The sequence below is a fragment of the Apium graveolens genome, chromosome 10 (genome assembly GCF_009905375.1).
Source record: "Apium graveolens cultivar Ventura chromosome 10, ASM990537v1, whole genome shotgun sequence".
Taxonomy (NCBI): domain Eukaryota; kingdom Viridiplantae; phylum Streptophyta; class Magnoliopsida; order Apiales; family Apiaceae; genus Apium; species Apium graveolens.
In genome coordinates this window covers 153,241,707-153,253,901 of record NC_133656.1, presented here as the reverse complement: position 1 = coordinate 153,253,901, position 12,195 = coordinate 153,241,707, and positions in this window count along the sequence as shown.

Genomic DNA, 12,195 nt, shown 5'->3' with positions numbered 1-12,195 from the left:
AATGGATCTATACGGTTGAGTATAGATCTGCACTATATCCTGGCTGATCAGCAGGGTATGGGTGCGAACTAGTATCCAGTCTAATTTATTGTTGATCGCCATTAATGGCATTCTCTCTCGAAAAGTTTATGATCCCAAAACCGGACAAAACCCTGATTCATGAGATGAATCTGGGAATCGCTTGTCACTTTTGGATTTACAATTAAAGGCTGGTAATAGCTAATGTTTATTCGCTCAACTCCCTCAAATAAATAGAATTATTTAAAATTTAATTAAAGATTTGGTCCAAAAATTTTCCTTTGATATTGATACTTGAAAATCACTTAAATACTTGCTGGGCATTTTTGGTTCACTCTTGCTTTGTAAATTCTTATTTCTTTCAGAAGCAGATAAGGATAAAAGTGAATAGCTTTCGTTAGACAGCAGAGGTTAGAGAGATCTCCGTTGCGGGAGGACGAAGATATTAGAAAAATAAGACAAGGGCATTAGTTTAAAGGTATTTAAACTTGTATTCTAGTTGTTGTGATTTGTAGAAGGTTAGATTCTTGTTTCATACCATAACCTGTAAACGATCCGATTCAAGGGGTTATCTACATATTATTTTATTTTATGTAAAAATTGTTTAGTGATACCAAATCTTCACCCCGAATTTGGACTGTTACAAGTTAGCATCAGAGTCACAGGTTATTGGTCAATGAAATAAGAATATGTGAGGGTAAGATAGGAGTGATAGGCCATATAAGATAGGAAAAAGCTAGGCATGATCATGTTAAGTTTAGTGGAGTGCGAATTAGGGTTAGCAGGTCCGATATGGAATTGGTAAACCAAAATTGGTGAGGGAAGTGCAAGGCGAATATCGCAACGCTATAGGTATATTGAGTTCTCAGATCCCACAGTAATGAGGAATTGATAGCTCGACAAAGATTGGGTATGTTACCCTACTTTTCATGTGGTTTTGAAGAAAATGCGATTGATTCTTTTGAGAACTTGTGTAAGGGAAGCTAGGTGAGTATTAGTACGATTTAACTTAGAATTAAGTAGTAGGGCGAGCTTCACGCTGAAGGCAATAAGTTGATGAAAGATGATGAAGGACTAAAGCTGCACGTTTCAAAGGCACCCCGTTGCGAGAAAATTCTTATCACTTATTGGGCGCTGCGCAAGGAATGAGCTTTACCATATTAGGTATACTTAAGACTAGCAAGGAGATGCAACCTTATCTGCAGACGGAACGTCGAACTGCGTTAGCTGGTTGAAAGCCTAACATCAGGGACGACGACGAGAACGTCAAAGACAGTATTAGACATCAATATTGGGGTAGAGTTATGAATAAAATGGTATACAACGGTAAATGAAGTTTCGTCGACTAATACATGCGAACGGAATCCAAAAAGAAATCGAGAATACACCAAAGTGGAGAGACCGTACATGGGCATTCCTTTAATTAGATATCTCATTAAAGGATCATAAAAATAGCAAGTAACTTATATAGTAATGACGACCAAATATTTGACTTTCAAAATTTTAAAATGAGATTTTGAAACAAATTTTCATAATCAACTTTTAGAAGATTTTTGCATATCCTAAATTATAAATAAATAAAAGAATTATAATTTGGTTGTCGAATTACTACTTAAGTTCTTATTATTATAAATAGAAAATGACCTAAAAAGAAGAATGAATTTAGACTCAGTATTGTCAATTTGGAGGACCAAATAATGTCAATAATTGAATCAACATGTTAAAACATTATTTACCCAATTCATGAAATTATTAAAATTTAACGAGATTCGTGATTCGAACGGACGGAGGATGATTGAAGGAAATTTAAGACTCTTCCAGATGATTGGAGAAGAATCGTATTTCTATCGACGAAGTTGAGGCGTTGCATGATCGATGATTATTCTACACGGCATAGATGAAATCGGATGCAGTGATTATAAATTTCATAAGAATGCGATTATGATCAAATCATTAAAGCATTTAATGTGGAGGCATTTCCGAATGAAATTCCAAAGTTATGATGTGACCTAAATTGTGAATCTTATCCAAGTAATTTTTGAAGGCATACGTAGGTGAAGCGTGGAAGGTGACCAACAGTGTCATTCTTTTCTCTAGTACGATAACATATGTTAATCTTGATTCGTGAATACGTATGAGCTTTTGTTAGTGATAGATCATAGGAGGCGAAAATGAAAGAAATTTATTGTATTCCACCTGAATTATTTATTTTCTCAAAATATTGCTTCCTGATTGAGACAAACAGTGTTGTGGTGTGACAATTTGTCGAAATGACGAAGAGTCGGGTGGGACGCCACCTAATCATGTACTGTATGCCATATAGTATGAAAGACTGGTCATCTTGAGTACGAGTATGGTTGTCTCATTCATATCCAAATCCTCACTCATTCTTCTTCCTTCAATTTATTGACTTACAGATTCTCCCAATTATTTGTTGCATTGTTATTCCTTATCCGGTTCTTTGCAATCAAAATCATATTCACAAATTCCCCTCTCGCGTAGAGTCTATTCTTTAACGATTACAAAAGAAATGGAATAGTCCCGTGTGACAGGTAGAATTATGTGTTGAAGGTGGATATGATTGCAAGCTGATAAATGGTGGAAATCTGTGGGCAAGGAAGACCGAATTCACCGATAACGTGGTCGTGGCAAAGACATCAAGTCAGACAGTTATTCTTGTTACAAAAATCTCATCAGTACGGTAGATTGTGTTAACGCGATGCGCTGCAAATTAGAAGATTTCGACGAGAAATGAATCGTTAGTGAACCGTAATAAATAAATTAATTATAAAATAAGGGAGTAAAGCTGTGTGAGTCAGACAAAGCAAAATAGTGTCGGGACAATAATCGAAGATCAAGGGAATTCTGAACAATGGTTCAGACAGGGAATTAATACGTGAAGTATCCCTTCGTTGCGGGAATATATTTGTCGTGAAGATTCAGGGTAGAAGAAATCTTAATTGCAATCAAATTTTGAATGTTTTCTTCAAGAAGTTGTGAGGGTCTCTAACTTGAGTAAATAAGTTATGGTGAATTTAATACCCATAACCGGACCAATGACGAAAGTTAGATACGAGAACATAAGTAGAGATGAAGCAATGTTGACTCGACTGTGAAACCTTTTAAGAAATAATGATCTAACGATTGAGTTTTCACCAGATTGTGATGATGATAATTAAGACCATGCGTGATTATTAAAATATAAACATATTAGTTAATGGAATTGAGTGTGTATCTTCAAAGATAGAAGATTGGTGGGATTATTTGAAGGATGCGGCATAATTCTTAAAGGTAACTGTACACAATTAGTAATGGCAAGAAATAAGTTTAAGAAAATCGCGAAATAAAGTCTTTGAGAAACAACATGATAATTTTAAGTTCATTAATAATATTCTATAATCTTGTAAAAGAGATGAGAAAGGTATGGGTATATTAATCATTGTTGGTTTAAGACCCTATTCCAATTAAAAGATATATGTTATGTTAGTAGTACATCTGATGATCAGCATGGTGTATTCTGATATGTTGAATTGATGAATTTGGTTGATGGAAGTGGATGGATATGATTGTGGATGCTTTTATTGATTGATGGTGTCGGCTTGAGTCCGACTGATAGTCGATGATATAGGGGAAATGTTGCCCAAAATTTTCAGAAATTTCCCTACTTTTAAGGATAAAGAAATATATTTTCATTCTCATTAGTACTCCAAATGATTGCGATCTCGGTTCTTGGGAAAAGTTGTTATGACCAAACCGACTTTATATAATTGGTCTTTGATTCCAGTTAGCTAGTCAGCACTTGGTTTAAGTGATCAGTTAAAAGAGTTAATTGATCAACTTTACCAACTAATGGTTAGTTAAATGGAGATCGATTCCAATTAGATTGAGTCAAGCTCTAACATGATTTTCAAATCCGAAATCAAAGCGATTAGCAATTTGGAGGAAGTAATGGCATTAGCAGAAATTAAAAGTTTAGTAGAATTAGCGGGATATTACTGCAGACATGTGCGAGGTTTTATCTAGATAAATAGGCCTTTGCGATAAACAAGAAGAGCGTTTCCAAAAACTGAAGGTGTAAGACAAAACAAAGAGATGTTATCATTTGTAATGACGTTCCAGGAAGGACTTGAATGTATACTCATTTCGAATGGAGATTGAATGGAAGTTGCTGTTAAATAGCGGAAAGCTCACAAACCCAAGCATCTAATGTAAGACAGAGACTAATGAAGTCCGCATGTGAACTCAGGAAAAAGAGATGTTGATCATTGAGGGAAAGTCAAATACGCGATCCGTGATGAGTTAAGCAAGGCTAAGAAAATAACTACCGATAAATTTTATTAATTCTATTAGTAAACATATAAATATTATAAATAAAAGCCTTCATTCCAGTGACTCCAGAAATGACCTATCTAATAATGAACAGATTAGTATTACCAAGAAAAAGAAATTCCTTATGTTTAAAAGAGATAATGAACAACGAGAAAGAAGAACTAATTAAGACAAGAAGTGGAATCAAAAGGATGATAAAGAAATTTTATAAAATAGTCCAGGATATATGCAAGTTGTGAACGTCAGTTGTGCCAGAACTGATAGGGAAATAAAGTGAAACGTCGATAATTGGAGATAGGAATTCGTTCCAAGAATGCGTGTAAACAGGGAAAATTAAACAAAGGTATTAATGGCGAACTGTTAGAGAAGAACGTTACAATGAATCTCATGTCGGAATTCTTTAGAATTAAAGTGAAGTCTCGGAGGTTCGAACGAATGATTTACCAAGGCTACCTCGAGGACTAAAGTAAGAATTTCTCGTCGGTTATTGGACAGAGTGAGCTGATGTCAAAAGCCATGTATCGTATAACCCTGTAGGGATGGAGTAATGAATTAAGGAAACTTCAGGAGTGTGGAATGAAGGAATAATAAAATAAGAAGTATTTCGCGCTATGCACAAAAGTGGTCATGGAAAAAGAAAGAATGGAGGTATGAGGTTACACATTAATTATCAGAAATTGTAGGTCTGAAGATTGAATGAACATAGTGTATAAGGAGTAATTGGGTAGTGTAATTGTATTTATTGATAACATCCTCGACCATTCAAGGACTAAGGAAGACCAATTTGAACGTGTGAAGATATGCACACGAATGGTTGAAAAGTAGCAACTGCATTCTCAGCTTCAAAGGTATGAATTCTGGTTATAATTGTCTATGAGCTACGGTTGTTCGGTTAACTACCAAACATGAAAGGTCCATTTAAGGACAGATGTCTTGAGTAGAAAAGAAAGAGTGAATATCATTTGGATTACTGGGGAATAAGTAAAGGAATTTGAAAAGTTAGAAATTGAAGATTCGGTTTTGACTCAATTTTGGTTTATACTTACTTTGTTGTTAGATATCAAAGGTGGTATTAATATAGATGATTGATGTTGACTTCAGTATGGAATGTTGTGAGCATCAAAGTTCATATCGATATCTAATTTGATATAACGACAAAATGAGTATTATTACCAAGAGTTCGGTTGTGAATAAAGTTATGATTTTTCCCATTCCAAATTAATATATTTTCTCTCAGATAGTAAAAAATTTTCGCGGTGAATATATTTGATAGTGATTGAAAAAAAATTGGGATATACTGTTAAGTGGTAAGTTAAATGCAATTGTTAAAATTTTATCTTTAAGTCTAAACTTTTGAATAGATATAAGACATTTCGAAGCATAAGACGCCATGATCTCAGTATATCGGGCGCAGATGAATGAAAAGTACAAGAGATCGATTAAAGATTCTCGAATATGATTGGAAAATGATCGTAGGCCAGACTAACCGAACAGAAGGAGACATGAAAAGTAAAGTAGAACAATCAGTGAAAATGGGAAGTTCATGAACACAAATTATTAGAATTAGAGAGAGAAGCGGATGAGTATAAATTAAGTTAGTTCTTTGAGACAATAAGATAGATAGAGCGATTGCGAATGAGTTGACCTTATTGTTACAGGCATAACGAGTTTATAAGATGTTCAAATGTAAATGACTAAGAAGAGTAATTTAGCTCCATATGTATAAAATGGAGGTTTAAGTCAAGTTGCATAGACAACTGATAGATGTGATATTGGTAGTCTGTTCCTTAGTATGATTCTGAGGACAGAATCCTTTTAAGGGGGGAAGGATGTAACGTCCGAGAAATATTATGTAATTATTTTTATCAATAAATAATGATTATGTGATTATTACATGAATTTTGGTAAATTATTTGATGTTTGATATTAATATTTGGGTGTTGATATCTGATAAAATTAGGATGTTTTAATTTCTAATTATTCAAGAATTAAATATAGATAATTTTGGTATTTTTCTGGTAATTTTTGGATTATTATATGATTTTATAAGAATTTATAGAATTAATAATTATTATTTTTGCGCAATTATAAAATTACTTTTAGAATCAAAAATCGTCCACCTTCAACCGTTTTGCATTTTTACAACCCGAAACTCTTCCGAAAACTCCTTCTTAACCTGATCTGATAATTCTGAACACTTTTCGTGTTTTGACTTTTTCGATCTGGGGTACGGTTTGACCTGTACGAGTCCCGGCGTGAAATTTTCGATACGCTAATCATTTTATAGATCGATAAAAATCTGAATTCTCGGAAGGTGAGATAATATTACTTTATTTTTATATAAAGTATTTTAAAGGAAGCTCAATTTTGATAATTATCCATATCGGGTATTAAATTGTATCGTTATATAGTTACTTAGCCGCTAAGTTAGCTATTTTCGGATTCGATATGTAAATGTAATTATCGAATTATTAAATAAATAAAATTTGTGATGGGTCTGTTAGTGGTGTGTTACCTTATTGTTAATTATGGGTAATTTTCAGATATAAACCTTATTTGTATAACTAATTATTGAGTTGTATGACATTATTTTATTTTAAAATGATTTTATTGAATATTTATTCTTATAAATGCTAAAATTATTCCAAAAATTATTTTTGTTGCTTTATAATTTTATTTTTTATTTTTAGGAGTTTATAAAATTTAAAAATCAATATTTTATCAATTACCCTTTTTTAAATGATTTATTAAGTAATAAATAAGGGTTATTTAACTTTTAAATAATTTTTTAAAGCTACCAGAGCATGTTAAAGTTTTGAAACTTATTTTATTATCTCTACAATAACTCTAAGGACTTGGTAAAAATAGTAGTGGGATTTATTGTGATGTCTGAGTATTTTTAAATGATTTTAACAAGAATTATTTCTATTTTGTGTTCTTTCTTGTAAAAATTCGTAGAAAATAAACCATATACTTAAAAATTATTTTAAAGATATCGGGAGATGGATATTTTTATGAACTTTATTTTAAAAATTATTTCGTAGTTAAATTCTATGTTTCCTAATTATTATACAATTTACCAACGTAACTGCAGTGTTATTAAAATTTCGGAAAGAAAATTCAGAGGAGGCAAAGGACGATAAAGCCCCTGCTCCATTCCTTCTCATAACCCAGCAATCAGACCCATTTTGTTTTCCCCTTATGTTCATATTTCTCGATCTCTCTCTCCTGCATCTCCTTCTCGATTCTTTTTTTTTGTCTTTAATCTCTCTTTCCTTCGCTCTTCCTTTCCTTGTTCCCTGTGTTGTCGTCCGTCTTGTTTTTCCGGTAAGTTTCACCGACCTATTTTTTGGTGAATTTGCCGCCTTGTCCCGTTTTAATTCGGCAGTTAATCTTGTTGATGCATGTGTATATATATTTATACGTATGTATATGCCTTGACAGATTCCGTTTATTTCCCCGTTGCCGCTGCCCCTCACCGTTTTCCGGTGAGGATGGCGGCGCGTGGCGCGGTCCTGATTGTGTCCCTGTGGTTTTGTGGTTCTGTTCGGTTGTTCCTGCTTAACTTTTTGTTTATTTAATTCTGCAGAAATTTATTGAATAATCTCGTGATATAATAAATTCTGCGTGGAAAATTATTTTTAATCGGTCGAGTTTGCGTTGGAAATCCGAGAATTGATCGGGTAATGATGATTAACTCTGAGTTCTAAATTATAAATAAATAAAATTAGTTGTAAAATAAATTTTGAAACAAAAACGAATAATAATAATTAATAAAGTGAATTCATATCGGATTGATGAATTGATTTGTGAATTGTTTGGTGTTACGTTTGTTGTTGTGATTGACGTCGATTTGATTTCGACGGGTAGGCCGATAAACAAAGGAGATGCTACCCGATTTTCATGAAATTAATTCCAAAAATATGGGAGCGTAACCCGCAATTATCGGAGATGTCGAACGACAATATATATATGATTCTAGTTATGTGTTGTGACAAAATATTTTATAATCAATTACCCTATTAATTTTAAACAACAAATATACGTACTTTCCGAAAATAAATACCGAACCAAGTTTCGAAGATGTGAACCATAATTGATATGTGTATTTCAATAATACCTATAAATACGAGACGGGATATGAAACCGTATGGGTAGAAGTGATAGCGATTTGATGGTAAGTTTAACCGATTATCTGAATTATGGTATTTCAACCCTGTAGGTCCTAGTCGGAAGACCTGAGGATTAACATTGGACTAAGAATGAACTAGTGGTTAGTTGTCGAACTCAGCGAGGTTCCAATCGAAGGACCTGAGTGTTGAGATCGTAGCGAGAATAAGGTAGTGGTTTGACGATAAAGATGAACGCTCAAGGCAATCCAAAAGTCAACCAATAATAGTGGTTAAAGCTTATCGAGGCAAGTATTCTTTACTTTTCTCATAAAATACTGTAATTATCTCTTCATTCCTATTCAAAGTTCAAAATAGTTAACTGTTTTATATTTCGCTGCAATTACTCTTATTATGCCCGTTCCTTTCATTATTGTTCCTACATTATCGATTGCTCTCTTGAGCAAATACCCATTATTTCGGGTTATTTGCAAACCCTGGGTTGGGATGTTTTGAAATCAAATGATTTAACGTCGAAATACTCTACGGGCTGGATGGTTATTGTGAGGGCCAGCGATGAGCTGTACCCTATGGGTCGGGGATGGACCGGACCCTTGGGAGATAGTTCCTGTGGTACTCGAATGGATCTATACGGTTGAGTATAAATCTGCACTGTATCCTGGCTGATCAGCAGGGTATGGGTGCGAACTAGTGTCCAGTCTAATTTGTTGTTGATCGCCATTAACGGAATTCTCTCTCAGAAAGTTTATGATCCCAAAACCAGACAAAACGCTAATTCAGGAGATGAATCTGGGAATCGCTTGTCACTTTTGGATTTACAATTAAAGGCTGGTAACAGCTAATGTTTATTCGCTCAACTCCCTCAAATAAATAGAATTGTTTAAAATTTATTTAAAGATCCGGAAATTTTCCTTTGATATTGATACTTGAAAATCACTTATATACTTGCTGGGCATTTTTGGCTCACTATTGCTTTGTAAATTCTTATTTCTTTCAGAAGCAGATAAGGATAAAAGTGAATAGCTTTCGTTAGATGGCAGAGGTTAGAGAGATCTCCGCTGCTAGAGGACGAAGATTTAAGAAAAATAAGACAAGGGCATTAGTATAAAGGTATTTAAACTTGTATTCTAGTTGTTGTGATTTGTAGAAGGTCGGATTCTTGTTTCATACCATAACCTATAAATGATCCGGATTCAAGGGGTTATCTACATATTATTTTATTTTATGTAAAAATTGTTTAGTGACACCAAATCTTGACCCCGGATTTGGACTGTTACATTGCTCACCACCCAGAAACTACAATTAGTTGATGAGAGGCTACATGCTGGGGTAGAACTTGATGACACCAACACAAATATGGGGGATTCATCATTTTTTACTAAAGACCCCATGGAGATCATAAATGCACCTTCATATGCAAATCAGTCTTCACAGACTGTTAGGTTTGAGGGTAGTACTCCTGAGGAGGAGCTATCTAAATCCTCTCCAATTCAATTGGAGGTTACTGTTCAAGGAACAACTTCCCTCAAAATCCTAGTAGAAATTGCATTGCCATTTGATGCTAGGAGTATAATTGCTAATGATCCTGTCATAGAGGAGGCAAGTTTATCACATTCATGTGACAGTGCTTTGCAAGAAGCACAAGAGTTTGAGACTGGTGCACATGACAGTAACCCAGTAAAATCCCCTCCAATTCAATTGGAGGTTCCCACCACAAGCGGAGAACAACAACTTGTCATAACCACAGTACTTACTGTGAGTCAAACTGTGACTTCTATCACAGGTAGTTTTGCTACTATGTCACTTTCACATCCAACAAACCAACCATCAACCTCCCAACCTCACATAATCTCTCAACCATTATAGATCTTAGAGTTGATCAGCTTGGAGGCCTTGCACAAATATCACAACAGCTGCTCACACCCAACATGTCAAACCAGGACTACCAAGCTATAATGCTCACCTACCAGACTGATGTTGAAGAAAATTAAGCTAAAATTGTTGATGAAGCTGGTCAGGATGCAATTGTGATGCTTGGCTGGATAAGGAATTCTCTATTGAAATGGATGTTGTGCTAGCCAAATTTAGGAAAGAATATATCACTGTTCTGGGAAGCAATGCTAGATCCCTAACTCCTCAAGAAGTGTATGATGCCATCAATGATGTGTACAAAGCTCAAATCAAGGCCTTCCACAACTTTCGAAAAGCACTCCAAATCACATTGAATTGTCATCAAGATAAAGTAATGAAGATGGCGAGGGAAAAGATGAATCAAATCATTCGTTCTCAAACTGAAATCAAAACAAATTCATAAACTTTGCTGACCAAATATCAAGATATGATCTCAGTGGAATGGAAACTCATATGAAGAACCTCAAGACTTCATTTGTGGCTCTGAATAAACAAGTCCAAAATCACATTATTCACTCTAATGACACAAGACTGAAGCCATATCAAATGCATTCAAGCAGATACACTCCTTTAGCCTTGCTCATGGATGAAATCAAGAAAGTTGTTCAGGACACTTTTGGAGTTTCTACCTCTTCTACATCTCAATCCTCATCCAAACTACAAGTTCAAGAACTGCAACACCAAGTTTCTTCTCTCAAATCATCAAATGACTCACTAAGTGCATAGGTTCAAGCTCTTACATCCTTGGTGCAGAGTCAACAGACAAATATCAAAGCCCTGGTGGACTCTCACAAGCATCTCCAAATGCAAAATTCTATTACTTTGGGAGCCATAATGGGGAAACTCAACATTCCACTACCCTCTCTACCTATAGAAATAAGGCCAGAATTACCAACTCCTCTACTCATGCATGTCCCCAAGACTAAGAGGGAGATTGAGGCTAGGATTTAATACTTCAGGGATGAAAAAGCCAATTCTAAAGAGCCTATTCAAGTTGGTTCAGGATCTTTAAGTGCTCAAGTTGATGTTGGAAAAGAAAGACTCATCAAGGCTGCAGAAGGACCAAATCAAGATCAAAAATTCAGTGAACTTCTTGCAGTCTTGAGAATGTCTCTTCAAAATAACTTCATCACATACAAGAGAGCATTGGCCAAAACTATCAATCAAGTCAGGGCAGTATTGGTGAATGTTGATGACTATCTACAGAAGAGGATTTTTGTCAATATTAATGATGGTGGTGTAGACAGATGCCTTCAAGTCTCTCTCTCAAATCTCAGAACTCTAAGGGCATCTGAGCTAGATGTTGTGATTGACAAAGTTCATAGAGTCATCACAGAGCACACTCAGCTTCTTAATGAGCTCAAAAATGCACAAATAGTAGCTTTTCCTGAAGCCTATCTATATCCAAGCAAGGGAGTGTCCTACATATGCCCACAGACAAAGAAGAACAAAATCCTCAATGTGCCCAAGAATTGTGTGAGAGGGAATATGAGACTGATCATGACTAATCAATCTGACTTGAAGTATAAAAAGACCAAGAAAATTGAAGATGAAGAAATGATCAGGAATCTTGAAAGGTATCTCAGAAATGCTGACACCATGTTGCCATCCACTCAGTTTAATCTAAGAAGACACAAGGATGATGATGAGCAGAACCATGATGAACAAAAACCTGTTGGCTCAAATCCAAGTCAATCTTCAAGAGCAACTGGTAGTAACAATGAGAAGAAGGATGCTCACAAGAAAAGGGGGGAAGAAAGGAGAAGCAAGAAAAGGCAAGATGGCTCAGAACCACAACAAACCCTAA